This window comes from Triticum aestivum, chromosome 2A (assembly GCF_018294505.1).
Source record: "Triticum aestivum cultivar Chinese Spring chromosome 2A, IWGSC CS RefSeq v2.1, whole genome shotgun sequence".
In the NCBI taxonomy this organism is placed as follows: Eukaryota; Viridiplantae; Streptophyta; class Magnoliopsida; order Poales; family Poaceae; genus Triticum; species Triticum aestivum.
In genome coordinates this window covers 392,534,223-392,548,103 of record NC_057797.1, presented here as the reverse complement: position 1 = coordinate 392,548,103, position 13,881 = coordinate 392,534,223, and positions in this window count along the sequence as shown.

Below are 13,881 nucleotides of genomic sequence, written 5' to 3'. Positions count from 1 at the left end.
TTTGTCATGCCTGCTATTGCTTAGAGTTGTGTCAGGTCTGATTCATCGGGGATGAATTGGAAAGTTGTGAACATGTCCTTCTGTGTGTGAGCTAAGTGTGTTGAACACGATTTGGTAAAGGTATCGATGAGAGGCCATGTAGGAGTACATGGTGGGTTGTTTCATTGGAACCGTCCTTAAGCACCGAGATCTGTATGTGTGATTTAAGAACCAGCTACTACCATGCATTGGGCCCGAAACCAATGGACCCTCTCGGCTTCTTAACCACCCTAGTCTCTGTCCAGGAGTTGCAACTAGTTTCTGGTGTTTATAGGATATGTGTTGGCGGCCGTGCGTAGCGCTGACCCTAGGGGTGGGCTATGATGCGGTAGATACACCGTGGCCGGGTATACCGGGCGCCCGTTTGGTGTCTCGGGAACCCTGTACACATCGTTCGGGGCCGTATGTGGAAACCTCGGCCGGACTCCCTGCGGATGGAACCTGGATAGGCGATAAACCTGGACTAGAGACTTGAGTGTTTAGGTAGGCCGTGGCCGACACCCTCGTTGGGCTTCCGCTTGAAGGTTGCCGAGTACATGTCGTGTAAACGACGGTAAGTGGTGAGAGCGTGTGTGAAGAAGTACAACCCTGCAGGGTTAACATCATCTATTCGAATAGCCGCGTCCGCGGTAAAGGACTACTTGGTTTCCTATACAGTTCATAGACAAGTGAAAGTGGATACTCTAAAATGCGCAAAATAAGCGTGAGTGCTATGGATGGCCTTCTCGTAGGGAGACGAGAGCGGATCCATAGTGGTGTATTGAATGGTGAATATGTGGACTCGTGTGCGCCACCTCAAAAGAGTTGCTTGCAGTCGTAGTTCAGGTTAGCCACTGAGTCAAAGCTGGCTTGCTACAGTTGAACTCCACTACCCCTTTATTGATACCGATGCATATGTAGTTAGTTCTGATGTAAGTCTTGCTGAGTACGTTTGTACTCATGTTTGCCTATTTTATGTTTTGCAGAGAGATGTCAGTCTTGCTAGTAGTTCCGTGTGGACTTCGACGTTTAGCTTGATACCTCAGCTACGATCTTGTGCCCTCGGCAGGATCTGGTAGATAGTCTGGCTTCTCAGCTTTTTTTAATTGTAGATGTCTGTACTCAGACATGTTAAGCTTCCGCATGTGCTTTGACTTGTATGCTCTGAATGTTGGGTCATGAGACCCATGTTTGTAATATCTCGCTCCTCGGAGCCTAATGAATAAATACTTGAGTCGTAGAGTTATGTTGTGATGCCATGTTGTATTTACACATATCGAGAATATTGTGTGTATGATTGAAATGCTTGGTATGTGTGGGATCCGACAACCTAGTTGTTTATCCTTGGTAGCCTCTCTTATGGGGAAATGTAGTCTTGTGCTTCCATGAGCCATAGTAGTCCGCTACAGCCCGGTTCACCGGAGTCCTGCTAGCCCAGCACTACTGCTCCGGAACACTTGACTGGCCGGCATGTGATTCACTTTGTTCCTGTGTCTATCCCTTCAGCGAAATGTCACGCGGTGACATCCGGAGTCCTGCCTGGCCCGCTACATCCCGGTTCACCGGAGTCCTGTTAGCCTGGTGCTACAGCCTGGATTCGCACGCTACTGGCTGACATGCTTGATGTTGATTCATGTATGCTTGTCCCCGTAAGTTAGTGCCACTTTGGGTTCACGACTAGTCATGTCGGCCTGGGTTCTCTGTCATATGGATGCTAGCAACACTATCATATACGTGAGCCAAAAGGCGCAAATGGTCCCGGGCCATGGTAAGGCAACACCCGTGGGAATACCGTGCGTGAGGCCGCAAAGTGATATGAGGTGTTACCGGCTAGATTGATGTGACTTGGAATCGGGGTCCTGACAGCTTTGGTATCAGAGCCTGACTGCCTGTAGGATTACCAAGCCAACTGGTCAAAGTTGAGTCTAGAAATGCTTTAGTTATATAAGGGAATTGATTGTGGAAGGGAACGTAAGGCTCTTTTTACTCCTTTACCTTATGCCCTTCTGATCTGAGTCATCCTCTTCCTTTCTACGGGGTTTAAGAACTAGGCCTTCTCATCTATCTATCAGGATGACGAGTTACTATGATAGAGACTTATAGGATTGATGGATTTAAGCCCCAGTTCAGTTTCTACTACTTCCATGTGTTCATAGTTGGTCTCGGAACCTTGATATTGTGCCTCTGAGTGGTCATGCCACTATTTTGTAGGATGTTTCAAATCTTTTTGAGCATTTACAGCCGTTATGATGTCCGAGTCATCCCAGGTCTCTAACTAGTCTGATGCATTTGCAAATCCCTTCTTTCCGTTTCCGATGTTCTTTTGGGCCAGATTAAGCACACTAACGGTCTGTTGAGGTACTCTACTGCCTCGACATATATGTTGGAGCTATTATTATGACCCTAGGTGTTTTAGGGAGTCACCTAGTAATCTAGCCATGTTTTGTGTTCCCGGTGTGATGATTCTTGCCACCATTCTTGAAAGCATCTCATGATGTTATTAGTTAGTAGGTATTCTTTCCTGGGTTCTTGAACCCAAGATTCACTCTACTTAATTCGTGTAGATAGTGTTGCTCGTTCCTTTAGGATATTAGAAACCTTGCGACAGTCCTCGAGGTCCGTGATATTTCTTTCTTCCAAATAACATGAACTGCTTATGGCAAAAGTTCTTTTGAACCAAAAGATCACAACCAGAGTGCTCTTGATGAGTTCTCCATTCTACATCATGAATCTGCTAGTTCTACCTTTCTGCATGGGTTATCCGAAAGAAATGTTGAGCTTTGCTCGACATACTAATCTATGCATCCACAACTTAGAAAATTATATGCCTTTGCGTTGTCTCTCTTTAGTTGTATTCTGACCCCCGTATATCAATTGATAGTCAGGAGTAGTCGTGCACTCGTGTTCATCGATGCCCATTATTCTTGTGGTCCGTCAAGCCATTATGTTCTGGAATGACTAGGAGAAACAAACTCCAGTACCTTATCCATTTCTAGGATTGGGTCAAAGTAGTTGTATTCCGCAGATCAAATGCCAAACCATCTTTTGTTCTGTTCTACCTTGGAGTATTAACCTATTCATGTCAAGAATATCATAGGAATTGCACCATCTCTTATGAATTTTTGACGCAATGATACTTCTTGCCATCATTATTTCATTCCTCGGTTCCATGTTATTGTAACCGGAATGCCGACAAGTGAATTGTGATGTGTGAAATCAATACTCCAAGCAACTCGTTGCTTTGTAGTAAAAGGACAATATTCTCATTCTTAGAATGTTGATTATTAAATCATCATCCTAAGATTGATCGTGCTACCTAGTCCTTATTTCTGGTGCACTCTTCAATCCATGAGTCGGGATTGTGTGAATCCCTCACTCTTTCGATCATATCGTCTTGCCCTGAAAGCAAGATTGTCCTCGAGCTTAGAGTCATATCAGTGGTTCGTGATTTTCCAGATATCTTCACGGAAGTATCACCAGGTCATCCCCCTGACCGATATGGTGAGTTCGTGATCAAGTTGGTTTACCAATAAATCACTCTTTCTCCAAGAATCCGTGTTGGATACCCCTGAGCTAGTTGGTTAAGCTAAACAACAACTTGGAGAGTTGGAAGATAAAAGCTTTGCCGAACTTAGTTCATCACTAAGGGATATCCTTGAGTGTGTGTGTATGTTGAAGAAAGATGATATCTTCATCGACTGATCCCCGTGATCAGTTGTTGAATCTATTGTCTTATCCAAACTTTGATTTGAGTATGGGCTATCGTCAAGTCAAATCAGAACCAATGATGTTTGTAATGTTGTCTTACTCGTGGTTGACTCCTCGAGCATACAACATTACATCTTTTGGTCTGACCAATACTATCACATTATTCACATAGTGGTGGAAGTCCAATGATATGGAAATTCCGATGAGTCGCTGTTGAGCCCATTAGCAGCATTTTGTCTCCTCCATGATTTGTGTTGAACATCCAACTAGTGTTGGAAACTTGTGTAAGCATTTTCTTCATGGTAGCTCATGAAGCATATGTTCGGATGTAAGAAGTGACTTCCTCCAGTTCATGTGCAGTTGATGCAAGTTGCCGCCGTGAATTCGAGAAAGTCAATGTTGCTTCCTTTGGAATCATCCCAAATCGATCATGCATACGTGCGAAGTATTCTATGGTTTGGAGACTTGCAACCTTCATTACATATGTGTTTCTAGCACACCAAGCCACTGACTGATTTGTTCTAGGAGAGGGAGTTCCTTTTAAGAGCTAACCCGGGCTTAATCAAGGACTCCGTTATCTGTGATGATGGTTCCCCTCCTGAACTCGGTAGTGTTTTATTATAAGACTACTACGTGGTCATGCTTGTCTGGGACAACGGGTTCCATGTTGTAGCAGAACCAGCTCATGTTCTGGAGCTTGCTATCATAGTTCATCTCCCGAGAATCTCGCAATGTCATCTCGTTGATTTGTGCTGCAAACTTTCATTTTTCTTTCTAGACTCGATGAGTCTGGAATATTCTGACACCAACCAGATCTGAATCTCAGGCAGATGTGATGGTTGGGACGTTTTCCCAAGAGCTATAATATTGGTCTCTCGGTAACCGGTAGAGTGGATGACATGGCCAACATACCCAGCCGGAAGACCTATTATTATAATATCTTGATTAAGGAAGTTGGCCACCTCCCCATAAGGATTTCGTAGGATACTACTTCCTTAGTTATTCCTTATGGATTCTTGTGCTCCCGAAGTCTGACCTTTTACTTGATGTCCTAGATACCAAACCATATCAATAAATGGGTTATCCTAGCACATCAACAAGAACATTAGAAGCGGAGTGCTAAATGTCTCTCGGTCGATCATCCAAATTTTGATCCCTTGGCCTCGCTATGGTGAAATCTGAGAAAGTGTTATCTTTCTTTGCATCTGCATCCTCCACAATTATTCATCATGGTAGTATGTTGTGTTGCCAGGTTCCTTGACATGGATATTGGTAAAACCTGTTGAATATGGGAGTGCTCAAGTTCTTGAGAGCACGCGAAATCACTAGGATTTATCGTCGGCATTAATTGGGATCTGCTTTCAGTTTCCTTGATTATGCTATAACCTTTCCGATAGTGAAATCTCTCTCTACTGTTGGGTTTCTCCCAAGTTACTAGAATCATTCCCAACATTTGCATTTTGTCCCGAGCTTGCTCCCACCATTGTGCCCTTTCACTATGATCTGCCTTCTCAGCAGTTGTTGTCCAAGATCATCTTCAAAAGTGGACCTACCATGGGTCCCATCCATCTCCGATGATAAGCAAAAATCATCCCTTGCGTTGTCTTGAACAAGGTAGTCCACATCATCCATCCTAGTCCGGGTATGCCATCCCTTCGTATTCCACCAAACGATTGTTGTGATTTGCCCTAGGCTGGTATGAAGAGTTTCAATGATCTCTAAATCAAAGAAATTCTTTTGCCACTTAAGGGAATATCTCTGCGAGTCACCTTCTTCTAAGATGTCTCATTATGGTATCATGGCAACTCAACTCCTCGCTACGTTGACAACCATTCACCACCTTCTTAAGCGTGAAATTGTTGTCTACCTAGTGAACCTTCGTCATCTGTTACACTCCATCCCTCTGGATGTATGTTTCATGTCTCAGCTCGAGAGATGTTTCAATGTCTCATTCCATGAGTTGATCATCGGTTGTTCGATCTACGAGAAGATCGATCCTTCTAGAGTTTTTCCTTTTCCTCTCGTTGTCATGTTGGTTGGAGTTCTCAGAGCAAGACGTCGAGACAAAGATGATGACGAATCAATGTTCTTACAAAGTGCAACCTGGATCATGAAGATTGTGTTAGCTTTGTGTCCCCTCTGTCTTCTTACCTCCCGTCTTGAATCTCAGGACGAGATTCTTGTTTAGTGGGGGAGAGTTGTCACAGCCCTAGAATACCCGAGTGTAATAGTTGCATCAGTGAGCATGCATCATGTTAGATTCAAGAAATTGAAATGAGGAATATGCAAAGCCTCAGAAATTATTTTAAAAGAAGGGCAAGAACCCTTTAAATTGCATTCAGTGATTCCAACTTGCCCTAAAAATAGTTTTGAGAATTTTGGCAAGGGTTATATACCTAACCAAAATTTTGGAACATTTTTCAGGAATAATTTGTTCTCTGAATTTAAAACAATATTCTATTTGAATTTGAAAATATATTTAAATATATATGGGATATATTTTCAAATGCTCTGTGATGATTTAAGTGCCTTTGGAAAAGTCCATGAAGCAACATAAAAATACTCAGAGGATGTTTTGGCATTGTTGAATTTTGTTTGAATTCAAAACAGTGGCAAAATATTAAATTAAAGAAAAACAGAAGGAAAATAAAATAGAACAGAAAGTTACCTGTAGCTCACCTTTGTGACCTATTACTGAAGCACCCGGCCCAACTACTGTCCTGGCCCAGCCCACTAGGGGCAAGGAGGTCTTCTTCCTCCTCCTACCAGAAGGATGTAGCGCGTGGTCGCCGCGCGCGCACGCGCCTGGCCAGCTCCACACTGCCCGCATCATCCCTGACTCGTCCAAGGCCGCCACGACACCCCTGGAACCCCCTAGGCCTCCTCCCCGAGCTCATCCCCTCCCCTGGCTCTCTCTCTCACCAACCGAGCGCCGTCGTCGCCGCCGCTCATCGTTGCCATAGCCACAGCCACCGCCTCGCCTCCCTGACGAGTCCAAGAGCTTCGACAAGTCTCCCTCGTCCTCTCCGTCAAGCCAAGAGACGCCGGGCGCCCTGTGTCCTCGCCATCGACGTCATCTTCATCCTAGGGTGCCGACGATCGCCGCCGTGGCTCCGTCGCCGTCCAAGCCTCCCCCGAGCTTGCGGACCCCTCCGCTAGATCCGTTGTGAGCTTCTGCATCAAACCCCTCTCTCCCTCGCTCGATTGCTTCCTCCTACGTCGTTGCCATCACAGCCGAGAGCTCGGCTCTGCCGGCCAGGTCGTCGTCGTGGCCACCGTCACCTAGGGCCACGACCAAGCACAACACCGTGCTCAAAGCAATGCCAGAAGCCCAAAACCCACACCCACTGCTCCTTGCATCCACCGCATCCCCGTGTTCATCATGGCCGAACTCCGGCCGCCGCCTCTGTGCTTGTCATCGTCTTTTCCAGCGACCCCGAGGCCTCCCAATCGCTCTGCTAGACGCGGTCGAGCACGAGCTACCTTCTGGTGGTCTCCGCGCGTCCAGCCGCCGCTCGTAGCGCAAGTCCGGCGAGTTGCCGCCGCGGTTTTGGTCGCCGTCGGCCGAACTCCGGCGACTGCCGACGTGGCCATCATTAGCACTAATCTCTGCTAGCTAACCACCCCACAGCCACTAATAGTGGGCCCCGCGTCGAGTCAAAGCACGAGTCAACGCGGGATTAGTGCCTCTGTCACTGATCAGTGGGCCCGACAGGTCAGGTTTGACCTGGACAGGGTTAGTTGACCTGCTAACGTCACTGTTGACCTTGCTGAGGCCATAAAGCTTTTCTGGCATTTTCAAATAACCAGGAAATTCCAGAAAATAGTTAAAACTTCAAACAATCATAGAAAATAATCTGTAACTCCAATGGAAATAATTTATATATGAAAAATGATCAGAAAAATCCAAAGAATCTGTTTATGCCATGTTCATGCATGTTTGAGAAAGTTAACTCCACTAATTGGGATAAAACATGATTAAGGTAAATTTGAAAAATAGGTTTGGAGTTGGAATTTGATGTAGTTTGAATTCCACTTCAATTAAAATGACTTGCTGTTGCATTAGCTCAATTCAGTACCTTAGTATGTCATATCATTCGTTTGCTTGTGCATTGCATTAATTGAATGTTGTTTATGTTCCTTTGCCGGTAATTGTCCCCTCTCAGTAGACGTGTTTCGACAATGAGTTTGATGACACCGATGAAGAGTTATACTATCTTCAGAAGTGCCAGGCAAGCAAAAACCCCTTGTTCATTCCGATACAATCCTACTCTCTCGCTCCTGCTCTCTTTTACTGCATTAGGACAACAACGATTCAACTGTTACATGCTGCGGTAGTTGAAACCCTTTCCTCTGCATGACCTGTCATTGCCACAGTAAATAGATGAAACCCACTAGCATGAGTAGGAGTTGTTTGAGCCCTGATGTGCCTACTCATTCATGCTTGTTTGTCATGCCTGCTATTGCTTAGAGTTGTGTTAGGTCTGATTCATCGGGGATGAATTGGAAAGCTGTGAACATGTCTTTATATGTGTGAGCTAAGTGTGTTGAACACGATTTGGTAAAGGTATCGATGAGAGGCCATGTAGGAGTACATGGTGGGTTGTTTCATTGAGGCCATCCTTAAGAACTGAGATCTGTATGTGTGATTCAAGAATCAGTTACTACCATACATTGGGCCCGAAACCAATGGACCCTCTCGGCTTCTTAATCACCCTAGTACTCTGTCCAGGAGTTGCAACTAGTTTCTGGTGTTTGTAGGTTATCTATTGGCGGTCGTGCGTAGCGCTGACCCTATGGGTGGGCTATGATGCGGTAGATACACCGTGGCACGGTGTACCGAGTCACCTGTTTGGTGTCTCGGGAACCCTGTTGACATCGTTCGGGGCCGTATGTGGAAACCTCGGCCGGACTCCCTACGGATGGAACCTGGATAGGCGATAAACCTGGACTAGAGACTTGAGTGTTTAGGTAGGCCGTGGCCGACACCCTCGTTGGGCTCCCGCTTGAAGGTTGCCGAGTACGTGTCGTGTAAACAACGGTAAGTGGTGAGAGCGTGTGTGAAGAATTACACCCCTGCAGGGTTAACATCATGTATTCGAATAGCCGCGTCCACGGTAAAGGACTACTTGGTTGCCTATACAGTTCATAGACAAGTGAAAGTGGATACTCTAAAATGCGCAAAATAAGGGTGAGTGCTATGGATGGCCTTCTCGTAGGGAGACGGGAGCGGATCCATAGTGGTGTATTGAATGGTGAATATGTGGACTCGTGTGCGCCACCTCAAAGGAGTTGCTTGCAGTCGTAGTTCAGGTTAATGACTGAGTCAAAGCTGGCTTGCTGCAGTTGAACTCCACTACCCCTTTGTTGATACCGATGCATATGTAGTTAGTTCTGATGTAAGTCTTGCTGATTACATTTGTACTCATGTTTGCCTTATGTTTTGCAGAGACATGTCAGTCTCGCTAGTAGTTCCGTGTGGACTTCGACGTTTAGCTTGATACCTCAGCTACGATCTTGTGCCCTTGGCAGGATCTTGTAGATAGTCAGGCTTCTCAGCCTTTTTAATTTGTAGATGTCTGTACTCCGACATGTTAAGCTTCCGCATCTGCTTTGACTTGTATGCTCTGAATGTTGGGCATGAGCCCATGTTTGTAATATCTCGCTCCTCGGAGCCTAATGAATAAATACTTGAGTCGTAGAGTTATGTTGTGATGCCATGTTGTATTTACACATATCGAGCATATTGTGTGTATGATTGAAATGCTTGGTATGTGTGGGATCCGACAACCTAGTTGTTTATCCTTGGTAGCCTCTCTTATGGGGAAATGTAGTCTTGTGCTTCCATGAGCCATAGTAGTCCGCTACAGCCCGGTTCACCGGAGTCCTGCTAGCCCAGCACTACTGCTCCGGAACACTTGATTGACCGACATGTGATTCACTTCGTTCCTGTGTCTGTCCCTTCGGGGAAATGTCACGCGGTGACATCCGGAGTCCTGCCTAGCCCGCTACATCCCGGTTCACCGAAGTCCTGTTAGCCCAGTGCTACAGCCCGGATTCGCACGCTGCTGGCCGACATGCTCGATGTTGATTCATGTATGCCTGTCCCTGTAAGTTAGTGCCATTTTGGGTTCACGACTAGTCATGTCAGCCCGGGTTCTCTGTCATATGGATGCTAGCGACACTTTCATATACGTGAGCCAAAAGGCGCAAACGGTCCCGGGTCGTGGTAAGGCAACACCCGTGGGAATACCGTGCGTGAGGCCGGAAAGTGTTATGATGTGTTACCGGCTAAATCGATGTGACTTGGAATCGGGGTCCTAACAAAAAGTACTAAAATCAAATAAATATTCATTTGGATTTTATCGCTATTTTATTTGAATTAGAAAAATATGCATTTTTGAAAATTGCATTTTTAGGCCAGAAAAATGTTCACTTTGTTCTAAATATTTTATTTAGACGGCAAAAATTTGTTTTGGCATTTTTAGATTTTTATTTAATTAATTAGGATTCTTATCGGCGGAACTGTTTAAAAAAAACTTCCAACCGACCTAACGGGCCGTGTCTGAGCCGGACTCCGTCCGGCCAAGCTTTATAAGCCAGCCTGAGCGCCCCCCCCACCAGGCCCAAGTCGTCGCGCCCCAAACCCAAACCCTAGCCGCGCCACCGCCCGCCTGCCACCGCCCTGCCGCCGCGCCAGAGTTTGTCGCCGCCGGGTTTCATCGGTTTTATTTTCGGTGAAAACCTAGATCGTTTTTTTATTAGATTTCGTTTTATTTCGTTTTTTCGGTTTAGTTTATTTGACGAACGTTCGTTCGGTTAGATCTGTTAGTGAACGATTTTCGTTAGATTGGTTCTGTTAGCGAACATTTGTTCGTTAGTTTTTTCCTTTTATTTTCTTTTCCGGCCAGGGACCTATCCGCGATTATTTTTATCATAGATTAGCCCCTGATCTTCAAACCCTCGCCGTTTCCTAACTGTTTGGCCAAATCCAGTGAAACCAATGCCAAAATCTTCATCTCGAACCCCTTTTTTCGTTTCATCAACTTGAACAAGGTTTTGACAAACTTAAAATTTGGTTTCAAGCAGATTTGTATGTGAAGTTCTTTTGACCGTAGTTTTAGTTCCGTACCTCCGATTCGATCGTTTCTTTTTGCAAATCGAACTTCTTCAGTTGAACTTTCAATTTGAATCTTCTTATTTGAAGTTTTCCCCTTGCATCTTTGCTTGAGTGCTTATGTACGCTATTGTTTGTTTGTGCTAGAATTCTCGGAGTGCGCAGCGTGCTACTACGAGTGACTAGGTGTTGCGGATCATCAGCAAGGCAAGTAACACGTTGATCATGCCCCTTTATTACCTAGTTTTTATGCATTAGTTTCAACCCTCAAACATTGCATGAGTAGGATCTCTTAACATGTGGGTTTTGTGAATTAGTTGATGAGGTAGAACCTATTGCCCTTTTATTATCAAACCCTGGGAGTTACTTCTACGTTATGCTTATAATGCCATGCTATGCTCATAGACGTGGATTGGGTTTGAGTGTATCCATGAAATATGTGAAATTGTTAATTAATGGTTAACTTAAGGTGGCTACTTAAATACACATCTGGGTGGATTGGTTGCGGGTACCTCGGGATATACCCGTGCTATCCTTTTTGGTTCACCACCCAGGCTCAAAGGGATCATAAGATTATTCGTGCTAGAAACTTCCGTGTGCAGTCAGAAGCTATTATGGGCTCTAGCATAGTGGAGTAAGTTGCATGACCTCTTCCAGTGGTAGGCTACCAGATGTAGGGGGTGTAGGTTGGTACTGTCTACCCGGGGTTAGAGTTAATGATTCTGAAAAACTGTGTCTCGGTCATCCGTTTCTCAAACACCTTGTAGTGCAAGAAATCCAACGGAGGAGATCGAGTCTTGTGGGGAAAAGTGTGTAAACCTCTGCAGAGTGTACAAACTAATCATGGTTAGCCGTGTCCCCGGTTATGGACATCTTGAGTATCTTGTTCTTGGATTATCATGTGGATCTCATCACCCTAAATTAATTTGTTGGGATGTTAATTACTTTTAATTGGGCTTGAGATGGGGTTACCATTCTCAATGTTTTTCAACTACCATGATAGTTAAATAAAATATATTCCTTTGTTGTAGGAAAAAATTGCCTTTTCGCAAAAACATTGTAACCATAGAGCCTCCACCAGCCATATATGCATGTAGTGATAGCATTTACTTGTTCATTGCTCTACTGTGTTACTTTGCCAGCATATTCCATTTGATGACCCATTTCGGGCTGCAACGTATCAAGTTGCATACTTTTCAGACGAAGAGTAAGGTGCGCTAGGTCGTTGTCGTGCACTCAGCTATGCCGTTGGAGTTGATGGACTCACTTTATCTTCCAAGCCTTCCATTGTTATCGTAATTAGATGGCCTTAAGCCATATTTATTGTAATAAGTTCTCTTTTGAGACATTTGATGTAATATGTGTGTGATTGCTACTCTGTTATAAATCCTTTGAAGTACTGTATGTGTCAGCATTACCAATTCGACTGTTTGAGGTCGGATCTCTACAAGCTTCCACATCCGGAGGCAGAGTTCCACACCGACTCCGACAACCACTCCAGCGACAACTCCGATGACCACTCCGGCTACGAATCCGACGACGGACAACTGGTTAATCATCTATACCCATTTATGTAGCAAATAGATCATAGGGTTTCTCTGGTTACTCCTGCCTCCTCCTTTTGGGAATAGAAATCATGTGGTTATGTTCTCCCAATCCATGAAATATGAGTAAGTTTCGTTTGATCCATGTAGTGTATTGATTGTTTAAATGGTACAGGTGATAAGTGATTAGTTGTTTCATCTGTGCAAATGATTTCTGCTAGTAATCCGACTAGGGTTAGTATTTGTGCTAATAATTCCTAGCCAGGACTTGACAATTGAGTTTGAATGACCTACATATGTTTGTGCCATTATTTTCTTCAAGATTGGTCTGTACATAAACGACTGTGCTTAAAAATTGAACCATAATCTCTGAATATGTATAAATAAATAGCCATAAATTCCTAATCCTACTTCATGGCATGTAATCAGTGATTTGATGCCAAATTTGTATTACTATATGTATAGGTGCTGTCTGACGATGTGGACATCAAGGATGAAGATGCCCAGAGGAGGTACAAGAGGCGAATCCTGAGGGAGCTTTATGCGGGAATGCATAACAGGCATATTAGGACCTGGAACGACGGCTATGGATGCCCATTTTGCAACCAAAAGATTCATGACGCGTATCTAAGTGTTCTTGCGCATGCAAGAGGACGGGCCGTTAGCTCCTTCAAGCAGAAGTACTATCGCAGGGTGGCGCACGGCGCATACGCCGAGTACCTGAAGAAGCTTCATGATCGTGCCGGCCGCATGTGAGATGAGATGTGGGATGGATCAAACTATGTACGCTTGAGTATGCTTAATGACGGTTGAACTATGTACTTATAGTTGAACTATGCTTATGTACGTGTACACTTATTATCTATGTCTGAGTGTGTTAAATATTTCGCCAAATTTTGGTAAAAATTACAACGGGGGACCAATAAACCAGGACGGAGGTAGTACGTCAATCACACACGGTTGCCAAAATTGGAACCGTGTGCAATGACTATCATTTTTCCTGCTGCGTCAATCACACACGGTTCGCTCTAGCAAACCGTCGCCCCCAAAATTCTTTGTGGGATAGAAAACCCTCACCACCCGATTCAAAAAAGAAAAAAGAAAACCCTCACCATTCCCATTGTCACAAAAACCCTCACCTCGCCCGCCACCCACCTCGGCCCCTCTGGTACATTCCCCATTCACACCCGCACAAGCTCTTGTGCGTCTATGCCATGGCACCGCCTATTGCGGCGGTAAACACTTAGCTCGACACCTGCCGCCGCCGCGAGGCTGCCGGCAAAGCCCACCGCATTTTGCCACTTCCATTTGCCACCGCATATCGCCATTGACTTTCTCGACGTTGCTCGCGGTTGACTGATACATCTCCAACGTATCTATAATTTTTGATTGCTCCATGCTATATTATCTACTATTTTGGACTATATTGGGCTTTATTTTCCACTTTTATATTATTTTTGGTACTAACCTATTAACCGGAGGCCCAACCCAGAA